The 17,903-nt window shown below is 39.9% G+C and overlaps 1 pseudogene; it reads right to left on the bottom strand.

Annotated features, from left to right (window-relative positions):
• Positions 1–738: 738 nt before the first annotated feature.
• LOC122814981 overlaps positions 739–17,903 on the bottom strand; it is a 44,400-nt pseudogene continuing 27,235 nt past the window's right edge.

Here is a 17,903-nt window from a genome sequence, read left to right as displayed (position 1 = left end):
GATCCCCCTGGGTGTCCATATCTAACCAATGAGAAATGACACTTGTAAATCAAAACTAAGTGGAGTCTGTGTGATGTACTAGAGATTGTTGCACTGGTTGTGCACATGAGCTGCGTGCTGTTGTGGTGTGGCAGTTGTCAGTTATGAAATGGAATAAAGCTTTTGCCTTTGATGCGACTGCTGCCATGGCTTAGCAGACTGCCAGTACACAGAGTGGGCTGGTCCTCATACTAGTTTTCGTTATTTACTTTTCTGCTTCCATTGTGTTCTGGGGTAACATTTTCCTTCTGTGTGTTTCCCTGATGCCATCAGTATGACTCCTGCAGTAGCTCACATAGCTAATACTGTGTTTTGGAGTCAAAATCAGTGTTAAAGTCATGGTTCAATTCCCTTGAAGCAGGTATTTTGATTACTACTTCCATTGTGTTGTTGGGTGCCATTCCCTTTGTGCGTTTCCCTGACCACTTCAGTAACTCACCCAGTTACTCCTGCATTTACAAGGTTATACTTGTTCTTTTTTTTTTTTTTTTTTACTATTAGATTGTGGGAATCAAACTACAACTTTCTTAAAACATGCAGTTGTATAGACTGTTCTGTTTAAATGCAGTGTCATGCAAAACTGTAATAATTCTGCTCACCGTTGCAAACTAATTTGCAATTTGCATTTTATGAAATGCACATTTTTTTTTTTTTTTTTTTTTTTTAGCTAGTAGGCTGGTACTAGGGTGCTAGCTTATCTTAGCTTCTAGTAACAGCTATGTCACCTCTTATCTTAATTTTCCTTGACATGAAATCCATTGTTGGCTTTAATTTATATGTGCAAAACTTTTTACCAAGTCCGTGCTATCTAGAGACATAAATTGGAACTTTCCCTGCCCTGTGCTGCCATTTTCATTATTCAAGTCCATATGCCAGATTCCTGCATTCTCACCAGGGAACTAAAGTGATAAATTCCTTGTGCACTTTTTACAACATCAGATTAAGGGATGAATGGATGATTCTGAAAACATCTGTAACAGGTCCACAAGCATCTAACTGTGACTCCTTGTCTTGGGAGGTAATATGCATTGCATTTGTTGACGTCTGTTTAGTCATTGCGTCTGGGAGCTCATCAAAGAAAAAGTCTGGAAGCAATCAATGTCTTGGTGCAACTGCATACATGACAAAGTCTTTGACTTTTTCTTACCTCAGCAACTCATCAGTGAAAAACGTTTCCAGAGAAACTGTTTGGTTTGGGCAGAATAGAATATGCTGCATCTGCCATGATGTCAGGCTTCTGGGCCAGTACTGTTTTCTACTCCACCAAACATTTCCATAGCAGGTGTATAAATAGATTTTCTTGGTCACAGTGGATTGACTTTAGTGGTTCCTTTAAACTGTTCTGCCCTCCCAAGATTGCATGCTATTATTTCATATTTTGCCATGTTGTAAGTGCAGTGGGTTTTGAAGCATACTGGTTTCAAGTTAGGGTTGGACTAAGGTTCAGTATGTGAGGACTTTTTAGATAAGTGAGTTATGCACAGCTTTGACATCAGGTGTGTTGTTCTTGAGTTGATGCCCATCATTAGGTGCACTTTCTCATGGGCGTTTCTAAAACGCCTGCACTGTTCACCAAAATATCAGTACTTTCAAACATCTCCACAGTTTTCACTGCTGCACTTACAAGGCAAAGCCTTTCCACAAGATGCTTTAATTGCCTCAGCAGCAGTATAAATTGTTCCAAGTAATGTAGGAACTTCCTGAGCAGTTTTTGCAGCTGTTACAGTGTTTACATCATCTTCTGTGGCTAAGTGTAATCGCTTTTCTAGTGCCACAGCCAGTCAGTCAGTCAGAACTTGTATAGGTAGTTACATATGTTACTTTTACTGTACCCCCCAGTCCTGTTAGTGTAACATTTTGTCTATTTCTATAAATATTTTAATCTGTTACCTCACTAACACCTTGGTAGCGTTGTCGCCTCACAGTAAGACGCTGTCCAGTTCTATTCTCAGCTAGAGCGTCTTCTGCGTGGAGACATGCGTGAATGGGCGTACCTTCATTGAAGGTTGTGTGTCAGGGCTGGTAACTCGGCATGTAAAAATCTACTACCAATCATTAGCGGACTGGAGTTCCGCTGTGGCGACCCCCTAACCGGGAAAAGCCGAAAGACACCACAACAACCTCACTAGCACCCTTATGCTCCTCCTTTAACAAGCACAGCTTTACTTTGGTCCGGGAGACATTTTTCTGCATATTTATTGAGATGAGTCATGGCAGTAATTCAGCACATAACTATTCGTGTGTTTGTGCGGTTGTGTGCTGGCTAGCATAAAGGTTTGTGCATGGTCAGTGTTTACAAAGCTGCCTGTACTTTACTAGGGCTGCAACTTCTTCAGATTTTCATACTGGTCCCTGTTGCAGCCACAACAAGCTGCTGCTTGTCTTATAAACTGGCCTGGACACATGTTGGCTTGGCTGTCGTCACAGATGTGATTTTTCTGAATCTGGGGAGTGTGTTAAAAAATCAGAAGGGTCTGTTGGAACTGAGCTGTAGAATATTTCTGGTTGGAAGGGGTTGGGCCAGCTTAACCCTTTACAATTCCATTCGCTCTTAGAAAATCAATAATTATTTTATAGTGATTGTTAAATATCAATTTCATTCTAAACCTCTGTTTTTTCCGTGATGGAGGGCTATCATAACAAATATATAACAGTTACGACGGTTTAGGATGAAGCCATAATCTATGTGGGCTATTTGCAAACAGTAGAAGCACACTGCTTAAGACTGCAGTGTAGTGCTTGTCACAGTTGCATTTTCAGTATTACCAGTTTTAATCCTTGACATACTGAAAGTTTACAGTTCATCCTTTTGTCATTTTAGCAAGAAGAGTATGTTAATTATCTCATTAAGACTGTTGGTGCCCTTTTTACGCACAGGCAGAGTTGTATTAATTTTAAAAAGTTTTTATTTTGTTATTGACCTGGTGCCACATAATGAGAAAGGAGGGGATGACAAGACTCTTTTGGAAGAAAAAGAATGTCTATGGCAATTGAGACTGGATGCATCCAGGCCACCCGGTATTAACAAACATATTTCAATTTCCAACATTTTGAAATTTAAATCACATTGTATTTGATTTAATTGTAAATAATTTTACAAGTATAAATAGATATGTATTTATAGTATTTTTTGTAACTCATATCTTCAGGGTTTCACAGAATTTTTACAGCATTTTTAATGTTTCTTTATTTGATTCATGAATTTGAATATTTTATCAATTGGCTTTTTTGATTGGTCTATGATGATTGGGGGGGGGCTTAAAATGTGTATATATGAAGTTACTTGACAAGGCACCTACACTCTGATGTTGAGTCTTTCGGCTTTTTCTGGTTAGGGGTCACCACAGTGGAACTCCGGTCCGCTAATGATTGGTAGTTGATTTTTACGTGCCGTGTTACCAGCTGTGACACACAACCTTCAACAAAGGTACGCCCATTCACGCATGTCTGCATGCAGAAGACGCTCTAGCTGAGAATCCAACCGGACAGCGTCTTACTGTGAGGTGACAACGCTACCGCAGCACCACCACCTACACTCTGATGATGCCCAAAATTGTGATTGGGTGAAAGAGCGAAGTGTATTTACTTCATGTGGTTTAAATTTCAAAATGCTGGAAATTGAAATATGTTTGTTAATACCGGGTGGCCTGAATGCATCCATAAGCTTTTCATTTATCTGTATTGGAGCTTATCTCCTCGGGCCTCTACTGAAAATGGACATGTATCCAGTTAGACTAGCCCGGTCAACAAATGTAAAATGTAAAAATGTAAATGTTGTTTGGCTTCAAGTAAACGGTTCAACTTTTGTGGAGCAGGTCGGTTTTGTTTTATTAGAACATTTTTGTGGCCCTCTTCTAAAGGAACCTTGATTGGATGGGAGAAAGGAAATTCACCCCGGGGATCACGTCAGTCGCCCTGCTAGACAGGGGTCCAGGGAAGTAACTAGTGTGGGAAGAAGTAGCCAGGGAATTGTTATGGCTAGGCTTGTATAGACCCTAGGGCCAATAGCCAACCTATGAATTAATACAAGTCTAGTTTTTTACAAACTGATTACAGTGGGTAAAGAAAAAAGCTGCAGTAACTCACAGCAAGCATAGACTCTTCACCAAACAAAAGGCACTTGTAGGCAAACAGCAAACATTGTCGTACTATGTTTAGAGTTTTCATCCTATTATAGTCTGGACGTCATCAGGACAAAAAAGTAACACTACTGATAACATGACATAATCACATGACTAACTTTTATACACCTGAAGTTGCTGCCATGTTGATAAAAAATTTGAACTGACATACTTTAACCAAAACGTAAATAGCTCTGTGCTTTTACATTTAAATATAAAAACAGCCAAAAGTCATGGTTAAAATAACTTTGAACAGACTGAAAAGTGTAACTATAGAGTATAGGGTGGCGCAGTGATGCAGTGGTTAACGTTGTCGCCTCACAGCAAGAGGTTCTCTGGTTCGATTCTCAGCTGGGGTGCCTTCTGTGCGGAGTTTGCATGTTCTCCCTGTGTCCAGGTGGGTTTCTTCCGGGTACTCTGGTTTCCTCCCACATTCCAAAGACATGCATTTTTCCCCAGGCCTCGCTGAAAATAGGCTCTGTGGAACCTAGTCAACAAATGTTAAATAAATAAAATAAATAAATAAAATAAAATGTAAAAAAATCTCATAAAATAATAGTAAATAATAATAAATAATAAAATAGCAGCACCATGCTTAACTGTATTGGAGAATATAATGAGAAGAAAGCCAGATATTTCTTGAAATTTGTATTTAATATGTCTGGTATGTAGACCACATTTTAAATTAGTGTGTTCTTTCAAGCCTGGGGCAAATCCTGTCTGTTAACAGTTGCCATCTCAACTCTTTCATCTTAGATCGGTTATTAAAAACACCTTTTCCTAAGCAGAGGTTGAGATGGTCCACAGTAGAAAAATGCAAACTTGTCAACGCCTTAACATACAGGTAGAATGCTTATATAAGGGCTTAACATCTTTGCTGTAGTAGTATATACTTGCTCATATATTCATTGCAGGAAGGGTACCGGAAGGTAAGAAATCAGTATAAGAGGGTTGTTGACATAGCCAAGGGCACATTTATAATGGTGACCAGAATCAATGCTGCCCAAAACATAAGTAAAGTAGCTGGTTGGGTTAAACACATACAAGCCATTCTTCTGTTGATTAGTTGGAAGCAGATATCTGATCCTAATCCTAAGCACATGGCCAACAGCTTTAGTACTTATTTCGTTACAACCTGTTGGAGATTAAGTATTCCCTTTAGGAGGATACTTGTGTGGAATGAGCACCTTTGGCTTTTTCATTGAATTTCAGTTCAGGTTAATTTCTGCAGTGATGTGAATCAACTTTACGACGGCAGGTTCTAATGGTCTTTACCCAACATTTTTGTGGGCATACACCACATGCACTATGATTTCCTTTTGACACATCATAAATACCTCGCATGTAACTGGACTTTTCTTGAAATAAAAATGGCTGCTGTTTTTCTTTTATTAAACAAGGGCAAGAAATCCACACCTGATTCCTACAGGGAAATCTCTTTACTGTTACCACTTACAAAAACTTTGAAAACTTTGGAAGAACTAACTGCTGTGCAGCCAACAATGCATATTGAATCTTGTAGCTTGCAGTTTAGTGAGAACTGATATGTCTTTAGAAAAGGTCACAGCACCGCAACTGCCTTGCTGTCCTTTACTGACAGGATCTGTAGGTCTGTGAATGAACGTTAAACTCAGTGGTGATGCTGTTGTATTGATCTAGCAAAACTGTTTAATTCTTTGAACCATTGAATGCTTCTAGTAGTTTGACACACTCATTAATCATATATTGTTCACTGTATTTAACAGATTGAGTTAGATATATTAAGCAGATTATCTGTAAGCTTTGTCACATTTTTCTATGTATATAGGTTCATAGGTGTGTACTAGGCTAATGGCCCTGGAGTCTTTGCAAGCCTAGCCCATAGGATTCTCATCGTGCCACCCGACTTTAGTTCCCAGTACCTGTGTTGAGTAGAGCCACTGGAGTGATCACCGGGGTGAATTTTCTATTTCCCATCCACTCGTATAGGTTCATACAACATTAACAGGTAAACATTGCTGAGATAGTGACTCTTGATGTGACACCCCGACCCTATGTTAAAAAAAAAAAAAAAAATGGAAAAAGAGAGTTGTTGATTACAAAACAATATGTATCAAACAACACAATGTGTTATTTGAACTGATTTATTAAATATTGTATCAAGTAAATATCAAAACTAGAGCAGTACAAAACAATGAGGAAGTAAATGACTATTATCAACAGATACATGTTTTGAGAATAAAGCAGTCTGTTTAGAAGCCCATTCCTGAAGAATGCTACTGATGGGTCCAAACGGCTCTTTTGTACTACATTACTGCATGTATAATCTTTAAAGCCATCCATTCTTGCTCATGAGTCTCAACCATCTCCTGCAGCAACCCTGCAAACAGCCATTGGCATCCACAGAGTTTACCGGAAAGTCTTCTTTCAGCTTTTTCCCCGCAGTGAACAGAAATAGATCACCACCCTTTCTTCCACTTCACATGCATGCCACATGCATATCTGGGGAGATTGCAGAGATGATATTCAGCTGAAATACATCTTTGGGAGTTGGGAAGAAACAAGAGTACTTGGAGAAAACCCTTGTAAATTCTGTGCAAAAGGCAGCCCAACTGAGAATCGTACCTAGGACTTCTTGCTGTGAGGTGATAGTGCTGCTCTCACTATGCCAGCCAGTCTGTACATAAGGTACCCATATTAACATTTTTAATTCAAGTATTCATGTTTTATCTGCACAGATTAAAGGGATACAACTTCAGCAAAGCATAAGAGTGCATCTAACTGATGTCACTGATCTGTTCAATCAGGAAAAAGTCAAAATGCAAACATTTGCAGTTACTACATAAAAAATTACTACAAGCTAGAGAAAATATGCACAAAAGCTGTATGTGTTCTAGCTCAAGTTGATACTTTAAATAGCCAACTAAAGGACACTTTGGTTTTCATTGATAAAAATATCATTTCAGAGTTAAGTTTTGTACTCGAGCCCACATTTTAATTGGGCTAAACCCAGCCCTGTTCATCTGTTCAGTTTGCATTAAGTGCTGATTGTTTGATAGGCAGAGGGATGAACGCTGTTAAAAGCAACTGTTAGGTTTATGGTCCCATGACATTTCCTAAGTAAAAAGGAGAAAAAAAAAGTGAAACTGCTGTGAGGACAAAACAGCAGTATAGAAGGTTGCAGTAAAAGCACTTAGGTTTTGAGTCCCTTGACAAATGCTGAACTAAAAGGAAAATACAAATTATGAAAATGCTGAGAACCAAGAGCAGCAATATGCAATTAGGCTTGGTTTTATAGTCTAGCTGCACTGGATGCTAGGAAAACCAAAGGTATGGATTCAGTTAAAGGCCACACTTAGGTGCTAGTTTCTAGATTGAAGATTACTGTTACTGTCATATTAACCACCAAATAAAAAACAAAGGCTAGTAGTGCTACCTGTAGGCATGCTTTTTGAACAGAAATGCACTTGCTCAGCTAATGATGCTGGTATGCTGGCTCACCAAGCAGTCTAATGTTTAGAAAATGAAAACTGTGCCTTGCTCACATATAATACTGTATCCCAAAGTACAGGGAGCCTTCTAGCTTATCAGTGGGAGTGGTAAGCACTTAGTAACCTATCTACCACATAAGGAGTGGTTCTGGCCAGAAATTGTAGTTATTGGCTGTTTGGGCAGTTTTTCCATCTCTCAACTTCCTGATTTAAAAGCCCACATTTGCACTTGTTTCCCCCCTTTCCTGCAACTAGTTTAGTCCAGATACAGATTCTTAGTTTTAGCACTTGAATTTGCTTATCCGTGATCAGCACTTGTTCAGAACTTGTTGTGTAAGCACTAAATAACCTGCTAATTACTACAGCACTCAACCTTCCTCATTACCTAGAGGAAAACAGTTTTGGTACTTACTTTCCTCACTTTCTTAGAGAAAAACAGCTCTTGTACTCACTTTCCTCACTTATCTAGAGGAAAATATTTTTTTGTTCAGGCATGTCCAAGGGTCATCTCCCAGTGTTCTCTGTTGTCTATCTGATGAATCTGGGCATCTTGGGGCAATGTAGAAATAGCCTCATGTACACAGACAACCCTCTCCTCCTACCACCCAACACTACAACCTGTGAGAGATGCACTTATCTAGCCAAACTGGAGGTAAAGCTCTCTCCAACCAAGACTGACCTTGACAGTCAAGAGGGGAAGCTAAACAATTGCACCACACTCAACACATAGCCTCACTAAATGTACATCACCAAAATCCACACATAGAAACACAAAAACATTTGCTGAGGCTCTCAATAATAATCTGCTCAAGCAACAGAGACCTCCAAAGCAGAAATGCAAGCAACCTCCACCCCCCAACACAACCCAAATGACACGTAGCCCACAGACTTAGTGTGCCACTCAACCACAGCCAATAAGGCAAAACAACGTACCCAACACCCTAGTCATAGGTGACTCTATAGTCAGGCACACTGCTGACCCACTCACCAGGCTAAACAAGGAGAAGGTTACTGTCAGCTGCCTGTCGGGTGCCAGGATCCGCCACATAACCCATGCACTCGGGTCACTCCACAACAAGTACAAATATGAGTCTGTCATTGTTCATGTTGGTGTGAACGATCTGAGATGTACCTCCCTAGACTACATGAAAAGAGACATGGAAGAGCTCTCCGATCTTGTAGCCCAGGCAGGTATGACCCTAGCCGTGAGTAGCATTCTGCCATCACCCAGAATGATACCGCAGTACAAGGACAAAATGATTGACTTCAATAATTGGCTAAGCTTCTGGTGTCATTCTAAAGGGATCCAGTATCTGTCTGCCTGGGATGACATGGTTGACAGACCATGATGCTTTGCCAGAGATGGCCTGCACCTGTCACCCCTGGGATTCCGGATACTGGCTAAGATTCTTGCCGCCCCTATAGTGCCTTTTTAGGCAAGGTTCAAATGACAAATTCACCACCATAACAGGAACAGGCAAGCAAAAACTGAGGGTGATGCTACTCAATGCTAGAAGTCCAAATCTCAAAATGCACTCACTCGAGGCAATCCTTAAAGTGGAGAACATAGATATCTGTGCAGTGACTGAGACCTGGTTCAAGGCTCCAGAGAGCACCCCTGCACTACCAGGATATAACTCATACCACACTTTTCGACCATGTAACCTGGACCAGAACGCCAAAGGCGGAGGTGTGTCCAAATTCATTAAGGATATCCACACCTCCAGGCTAGTTGCTCAGCATAATGCAGCTGAGGTTATCCAAGTGCAACTAACGTTCGGCAAAACTGAAATCCAAATTGTAGCTTGCTACAGATCCCCCACCATGCCCCAGGATTCCCACTCCTCTTTTCTTGATGTACTGGAAAATATTAGGGTTCAACCAAACACCCTAATAATGGGCGATTTCAACTGCCGCACCATTAACTGGGAAAACTACTCATGTACCATCTCCTTCGCTCAACGCTTTCTGAAATTCATAAACTCCAATGCCCTGGATCAACTTATCCACACCCTCACCAGGGGCAACGGTATCCTATATCTAGTCATTACCAACATGAGTGACCGGTGTTCCACACCTGACGTCAACGCCTCATGGGTCTGATCTGACCATAAGCTAAATACCCTAGATATCCACATCCTGCCCCCACCCCCCCATTAAGGAAACCATGGTAAAAAAATTCTCCAAAGCCAGCTTCATGCTTCTTAAGACAGAAGTGGTGAACTTCATGACACCCATGCAGATGGACAATACATTTAGGACTACTGAATCCTACACAATTGCACTTTATAAGCACTTACACGAGTGCATGGATCGTGCTATCCCAAACCAAACCAAGATGCTATCCTCCAAAAAGAGGAAGCCAATCTGGTGGTCCCCTGCCATAAACAAACTGTACAACAGAAGAATCTGTTGCAAAAGAGAGTAAAATCCCATGAGTGGAGGAGCTCCCTGGTCAGCCTCAGTAAGTAGCTGCGATCCCTGATAAAATCCTCCAAAGCTAGTTATGAAAACAAAATTGCCAAGGATTCTAAAGACAACCACGAAGCATTCTATAGCTATGTCAAGAATCTCTATGGCAACACTCAGATCTGCTCTGAGTTACAGCACAATGGCACTAAATATAGAGATCCAACTGATATTGCCAACATCCTGGCAGATAGGTTCAGTGCTAACTTTACCCCCCTCTCACCCCCTAAAGAGGCCATCTCTATACCGGAAGAATGCAAAGTTTCTGCAGTCACGGCTGCACAGGTAAAAACCACACTCTCCAAAGCCAAAAACACAGCATCCATGGGGACCAGACAACATCCCAGGCTGCGTTCTACAGAACGAACTGGCACCCCACCTAAGTACCATGTTCAGTCATAGCCTCACCTCAGGCTTTGTGCCCACTGAATGGTGCACAGCGATGGATAACCCAGGGGGGAGCCAACACAGACCCCAGGAACTACCGCCCCATTAGCCTGATGAGTCTGGTCTGCAAGGTCATGGAACGTATCATCATGGAACTTATAAACAAAGACATTGGTAATCTCCAAACTCTGGACCCCACCCAGTTCAAGTTTGTAAAAGGCAGATCATGTCTCCTAAACCTGACAGACTTCTTTGAAGCAGTCACCAAAGCCGTAGACAAGGGAAAGGTAGTTCACACAGCCTGTCTAGATCTTGCCAAGGCTTTCGACACCATCCCCCCACTCTGGAATTATAGATAAACTCTCTAAACTAGGTATAAATCCCTATGTCACAAGATGGGTTGCCAACTGGCTCACTGGCAGAACCCACACTGTGAAAGTAGCAGACTCCAAATCCAACTTCAGACCAGTGACAAGTGGAGTACCACAGGGTTCAGTCCTTGGTCCTCTCCTGTTCGGTATCTACTTCTCTGAAGTACAGGCTAACACAGAAGGTCTTTGGCTAACAAAGTTCGCAGATGACTGCAAACTAGGAGCCATAATCGAAACTCCTAACTATGTGGACATCCTACAAAAGGGCTTCACTGAGACAAAGCCATGGCCTCAAGCTCAATGCCAAAAAGTGCATTGTCATCCCCTTTAGTAAAAACTCTGTACCCATGAACTACAACATAGGTGGTAGTATACTTAACACCGAAAGTGTGATAAGAGACCTTGGGAGGCAGGTGGACAGTAGTCTCTCCTTTGATAACCACATTGCCACAGTAGTCAGGATATCCTTCTACGTAGCACACCTCATCACAAAAGGTTTCTCATCCAAAAAAAAAGAGGTCATTGTTCCACTCTACTCATCACTCATTAGACCCATTATAGAGTACAACCCCCGTCTTGGTATGTACCTCACAAGACATCTGCAAGAACTGGAAAGGCCACAGAAATACCTCACAAAGAGGATTACCGGGCTCAAACAGATGCCCTATGCAGACAGTCTCAAAAAACTCCAGCTTTACTCCGTCGCATATCATCACCTACTCAGAGGTGATCTCTGCCTAACATACAAAGCTATGTCAAACTCAGAGCTTTTGGACATGCTCCACTTAAAGATGTCCCAATCCGTCCGAGCTACATGCTCTAGGGACCTAAACCTTGTCACCACAATAAACAGAACATGCTGGAGGGATAGATTCCTGTCTCAGAGACTTCCCATACTCTGGAACAAACTACCTATCTATATCAAACAAAGCTCCTCATTAGTACTCTTCAAGAAAAATCTTGATGATTGGATGGGAAATAGGAACTTCACCCCAGGGATCACTTCTGTGGCTCTGCTCGACAGTGGCACAGGAAAATAATTTTCTTGGGTGGCAAAAGCCAGGGTACCTTTTTGGCTGGGCTTGTATAGGCCCTAGGGCCAGTAGCTTAGTACCTACCTATGAGAACAGAGCTGTTTACAAATTTTGTGTTTTACTGCTGCTTGACAGTTTGCTAGCTTAACAGTGCTGTACTGCATAGGAAAATCAAAAGGATAACAGCTTGACAAATTGGCAGTGCAGTGCTGTCAGAATCCTTGTATTTGTATCAAGGATAAACTTTAGTATCAATCCTGCATCCATGCATCCACAGCCCCCTTTTCCATTATTGCAGTTGGAGTCAGGGTGTCACATGAACAGCGATGATCATCTGTAGTTGATGCTCACATAACTGAGTGGCTAGTTCTGCAATGCTTGTTCTTCCATACTGTACATGCGCGCACATACTCAGACTTATGGCCAATGTAGTGTATCCAGTCAACCTATTACATTTCTACGGGATGTGAGAGGAAACTGGAGCACCTGGCGAAAACCCAAATGAACCCAGGGAGGACATGAAGACTGCACACAAAAGGCACCCCATCCTAGAGTCAAACCAGAGAACCTCTTGCTGTGGGGTGATAATACTACCTGCTGCACCACTCTCAAAACTAAATGCAAGGTCAGAGGTTGAGAAATGCAGTGCAGCAATAGCTATAAAGTGGGTGAAACAGTGGTACTAAAAGTTTGCACTCAATTTGCACAGCAATTCCATTAAAATAAGTTAATGTTTGCTGTTTGTTACTTTATTTGGTAAAAACCCATTGATCTAAAGATATAGGGTGGTAATTACATTACAGCTAATAACACTTAAAGTCAGTGAAGTATTTGCACCATAATCATATAGAAAAAGGAGACAATGTCACCCTCAAGGGATGGACTGTGCTGTAAACCACCAGCAAATAACCAGTAAAAAAAGGTTTCAGCACAGAAACATGACCGGAATGTTACTATAAACTCACAATTTGTTATTATTTTTGAATAAATTGTATGTTTATAGTAATATTCCAGTCATGTTTCTGTGCTGAAACATATTTTTATTGGTTGAATGCTACCATAATGTTTACACTCTCAGTATAAATGTTCTGTGAAAATAAATCCCTTTTTGCTGTTAATTAGTTTGGTAAAATATCACTGACCTTAGGGTTTGGAGACTAAAACAGTTCTGTAACAACCGTTGTGAAGACTCCTAGAAAGCTATCCTTTTACAGTACTGCGTTTGATTTCTAACTGGTTTTGCTCTCCAAATAAAATTTGCATTGTGTGTACTGTAAAGCGCGTTAATTCTGTATAACTTATTAGCAAAGCATTACTACCCAAAGTTCTCCATGTTAGTTGTTCCTACTAATTTGATAAACTGATTGGTTAGATGCAGTAGCAGAAATAACATTTTACTACATACGTCTTCCCAGGACCCATTTCCTTGCTTTTACAGGTGGAAAGGGAAGTGGGTCTTTCTGAATTTGGTTGAGTTAGTTTGCAATGATGTAACCCTTTTGTTTGAACTTCCAGGATCATGAAATAGTAACTCACTTGGGAAGTTGAACAGTTGTGTCTGAAAGTAGATTGAATCAGTTACTTAGAGGCTATTTTTCCTCAGTGACTAAAAGAAGTGCAATGTGAGATCAGGGTGAGAAGTTCCATCTTTTGTCAACCACTGGGACTGAGGCCAGTAGCATATAGCCCAGCATCTAAAACTTTTCTGGACTTCTGATCCTTCATTACAGTGTGCATCATATCGCCTCTCTAAATTGGTTCCAACCTACTTTGGAGGGGGTTTTTTTCCATGGCTTTGTGTACAAAAATTTTAGTTTCAAGTTCTATTTGCTTTGCCAGTACTTCTCATTTGTCGTATATTTTCTGCAAAGCTCATGTTAGTGTGTTCAGTTTTTCTTTCATTTTTGTGGCATGTTTCTGACTTCTCTTACCTGAAGCAATTTGTCCTCTAACCCTTTCAAGATTCTCAGCCAGCAGCTTTGTTGCTCACAAGTACCAGTTTTCCTTGTGCTCTTTTATTTATCTTTAGAGTATGTGTATATCTGTAACTGTATGTGTATGTATATATCTATGTTTATCTGTTTATATCTATTGATATACTTATACTTGTCTATATGTATATAAAGACACACATTGAATTATTGATCTCCACAGTACATTATATTGCAAATCCTCAAAACTATGTGGTGATCAAGCCACCCATTAAAAAAGAGGAGTAAGACCTTCTGCACCCCCCAGCACCACTGTTGCTTGAAATGTTGCAACCCTGAGATCACACAACAGTGGGGAAAAGACCAATGCCCTTGTGCCAGTGGCTCCCATTTATGACAATAACGGAGCTTGTATTGTTTCTTAACAGTGTAAGTGAACAGAATGTAGCAATTCACTTAAACGTCTACACAGCAACAGTCTGTACTTCATAAATGTAGTTCATTTTTCAATGTAAGTTCACCAAGTGAAATGATCTAAACCTTCCATTTGATGAAGTGCAGATTGACAAAGTTAAGGACTGTGTATATGGCACCATTTTGCCAGGGGCACTTTTACTGTGTTATTATTTACATGTTGAGTTACTGTATTTTCTTTATTTACTTTTGTAAGTGAGAGGGAAGAAGGGTAAAAAAAATCACTAGTGTCTCATCAGGGGTGCCCTGTAAAGGGATAGCCTAACTTCTGCACTTCTGACTCTGTCCCACCCATCAGTTGCACAGTGAGTAAGGATTCATTCTGTAGCTCATGGGTGGGACTGAGCCTTAAGCATAAAAGATTTGAACCATGGATTGAAAGGAATGGCAGTGTAGAAAATTCAGGTAGCTTTAGGATGTAGATTATTCATGACATTCTAGAGAGTAAGCAGATAATTTTTTTTTTCATTATCCTGACAGGCAACCAGATATAATTGTTAGTGCTAGAAATGACGAGTTACATTTGTTTCTTCATTTTGTATGGGTTGAAGCAGTATGCATTGGTCTGTAAGTAAGTTGGAGACTATAGAGTGTTATTGTCACTGCTTTCGCCTCTTATTTTGGTCTGTTCCTCATCACATTTGTGTTTTTGGCAAGTTGTTGAGGATTACAGTCACTAACTGACAGTCATTTGAGTTTCAGACTTCATATCCGTCAGAAAATGCATATTAATGCAGTACTTGTTATTTTAGTAATGATATTACTGCATTATTTAAAAGCTGTCCCTGATTGTGGGCCTTTATCTCCCCAATATATTTGCCTTTGTCCCTGATTCTTGTACTGCGACATTGAAAATCCTTATTCCATGGCTGACTACTGTGTGTTTGTGTACTGTGGCATTATTAGTTTTGTTTATTACAGTCAGGACATGAGGTATGCACAGTTAAAAAGTGGCTATACTTGCTGGGTATGGGAGCATTCTGTGGGTAAATGTCTTACCCTGTCATTGTTTTGTCAGTTAACCAGTCACTGAGTTGGTTTATCAGGGAAAGTGTCACCAGATGTATTGCATTTTGATGAAATGTGTATAAAATGATCTTCACTGTGACTTCTGCTTGTGCATAGGCCCATGTGGAGGGGGTGTTACGGTGTATCTGAAGAGTAACAAATTGACCTTAATTTCTTTAATTTTCCATTCCAGTCAAACTTCAGATATGTACACATCAACTGCTTATCACTGGGGATCTGGGCAGACTGTGAAAACAACTGATCACTAGAACAATGATTAGCATGGCATACAGTGATCGGTTATGTGGTTGATTTCTTGGTCATGGTTCCTTCAGTCTGGAGTCTGAATGTCCTCCCCCTCTTTAAGTTGGTTTCATCCAGCTGCTTTGCCTTCCTCTAACATTCCAAAAGCCTGCTGCAGGTGAATCCATATTCCTCTAGTTTGCCTGTAGGTAACTGTGTAGGCTGGCACATCGATGCAGTGAGATTCTGTAGTTCACTTCTTGGACATCAAGACTACCACATCCTTTGTATCCAGGAGACGAGGTGGAAGGGTAATCAGACATGTAACTTGGCTTTAGATCCAGAGTCTGCTACTTAGGTGGAGGATGGAGTAAAATTGATGTGGGAATTGTGGTGAGAGAGAGTCTTCTGAAGACCGTGAGGAAGGTCATCAAAATTAGTCATGGCAATCAGAATCCAATGTAAAGATAGGGTAGTATTCATAATCTGAGTCTGTGCCTCACAGCCAGGTTGTGATTTTGAGGAAGAGAATGCGGTCAGGCAGCATTTACAAGGACCTGCTAGATAAAGCCGGACAACATGAGTTGGTGTTAATAGGGGGATTTGAATGCTCATATCTGGATAGATGGCACATGATATGAGGATGGCTTTGTCTCACATGGATGGAGCAATAGGAATAAATAAGGAGATGGGGTAGAGTGTAACAGAAGACTGCCAAGAGCACTGAAAAGTAAGGTATAGCAAGAAATAGTGGTGTAACCAGTACTTCTGTATAGTGAAGAAACCTAGGTAGTGAAGGCAGAGCAGTTAGGGAAGCTTGAAGTGATGTGCCTGTGATGGGTGTATGTTGCCACCCATCAGACAGCTGAAGAAATGAGGACATCATAACAAAAGCTAAAGTTCCCCCAGTTGCAGAGAAGGCCAAGGAGAACATATTACAGTGGCAGAAGATGATTTGGTGAAGATTTGGGAGAGACAGGAAGAAGACTAGAGGAAACTAGGGCATCCTGACAAGAGATGGTTGGATTGTGTAAGAAATTACTTGAGACAATCAGATATGATAATCGAAGAAGGCGGGCAAGTGGCACTGAATTGAGAGAAATTGCAACAATTAACATGACACCCTGATCCCCATATAGAAAAATTGGGCCAAAGGGGATTGCTCAGAAATATACAGAAGGTCCTATACATTGTGTGGGAACTATGAATGTTGTGGTCATTGTTTTTTCTATACTCACAACTAAGTCTCAGGTGTCTGTCCGTGTTTTAAGCTCAGGGTAAAACCGGTGTTTCAGTCTCCTATTGTTCGTTGACAGAAAAGTTCTCCCCATAAAGCAAAAGCTCTTTATAAACTTCTGTATGACTGTCTCCTTATGATTCTGATATTCTGCTTCCTCTGAATGAGCTTTCTTCCAAGATGTTAGTGTTTCCCCTCCTTTTAAAATGCTGAAAATAAAACTTTCAGATCTTTATCACTTTCTACCCTCCTAGCTTCCAAACTTCCACAGGAATACCATCTGTTCCTGGAGATGGATTATGCATCACCATTTTTAGCTCATCTCTTTGTCTTAACTGTTGATTGTTGAGCCTTATATAACTCTAACCTTGGCATACCCAAGTCTTCCATAAATGTTTTCAGTTGTGCTTTTTCTTGATTTCCACATTCCTCTAATGTATGCAGATTTTCAAAACATTTTCTGAAATATCTCCAGTACCTCTATAGGATCTCTAGTTATTTTTCTTGTTATAGGCCACCTAAATTTAGCAACAACCCTTTCTACTTTCTGTTGCCGAAGTTTTTATGCATTGAAGTTATTATCAAAAAACACTTTTTAAACTCATGCATATTATCCAGATACTCCCTTATTTATTTTTTATTTTATTTTGACATTTGTTGATCGGGTTAGTCCGATTGGGCACAGGACCTTTTTCAGCAGAGATTTGGGTTGAAAAGCTCCAGTGTATTATATTATGTGTGTGTATATATATATATATGTATGTGTGTGTGTGTGTGTGTGTGTGTATATATATATATATATATATATATATATATATATATATATATATATATATATATATATATAGATATATAGATGTGTGTGTGTATATATATATATATATATATATATATATATATATAGATATATAGATGTGTGTGTGTGTGTATATATATATATATATATATATATATATATATATATATATATGTGTGTGTGTGTATATATATATATATATATATATATATATATATATATATATATATATATATATATATATATATATATATATATATGAATATATATATATATATATATATATATGAATATAAAATATTTTTTTAAATGAATACACCAGC

The sequence above is a fragment of the Protopterus annectens genome, chromosome 11.part0 (assembly GCF_019279795.1).
Source record: "Protopterus annectens isolate FY-2018-M chromosome 11.part0, PAN1.0, whole genome shotgun sequence".
Classification (NCBI taxonomy): domain Eukaryota; kingdom Metazoa; phylum Chordata; order Ceratodontiformes; family Protopteridae; genus Protopterus; species Protopterus annectens.
This window is presented reverse-complemented; position numbering and strand designations above follow the sequence as displayed.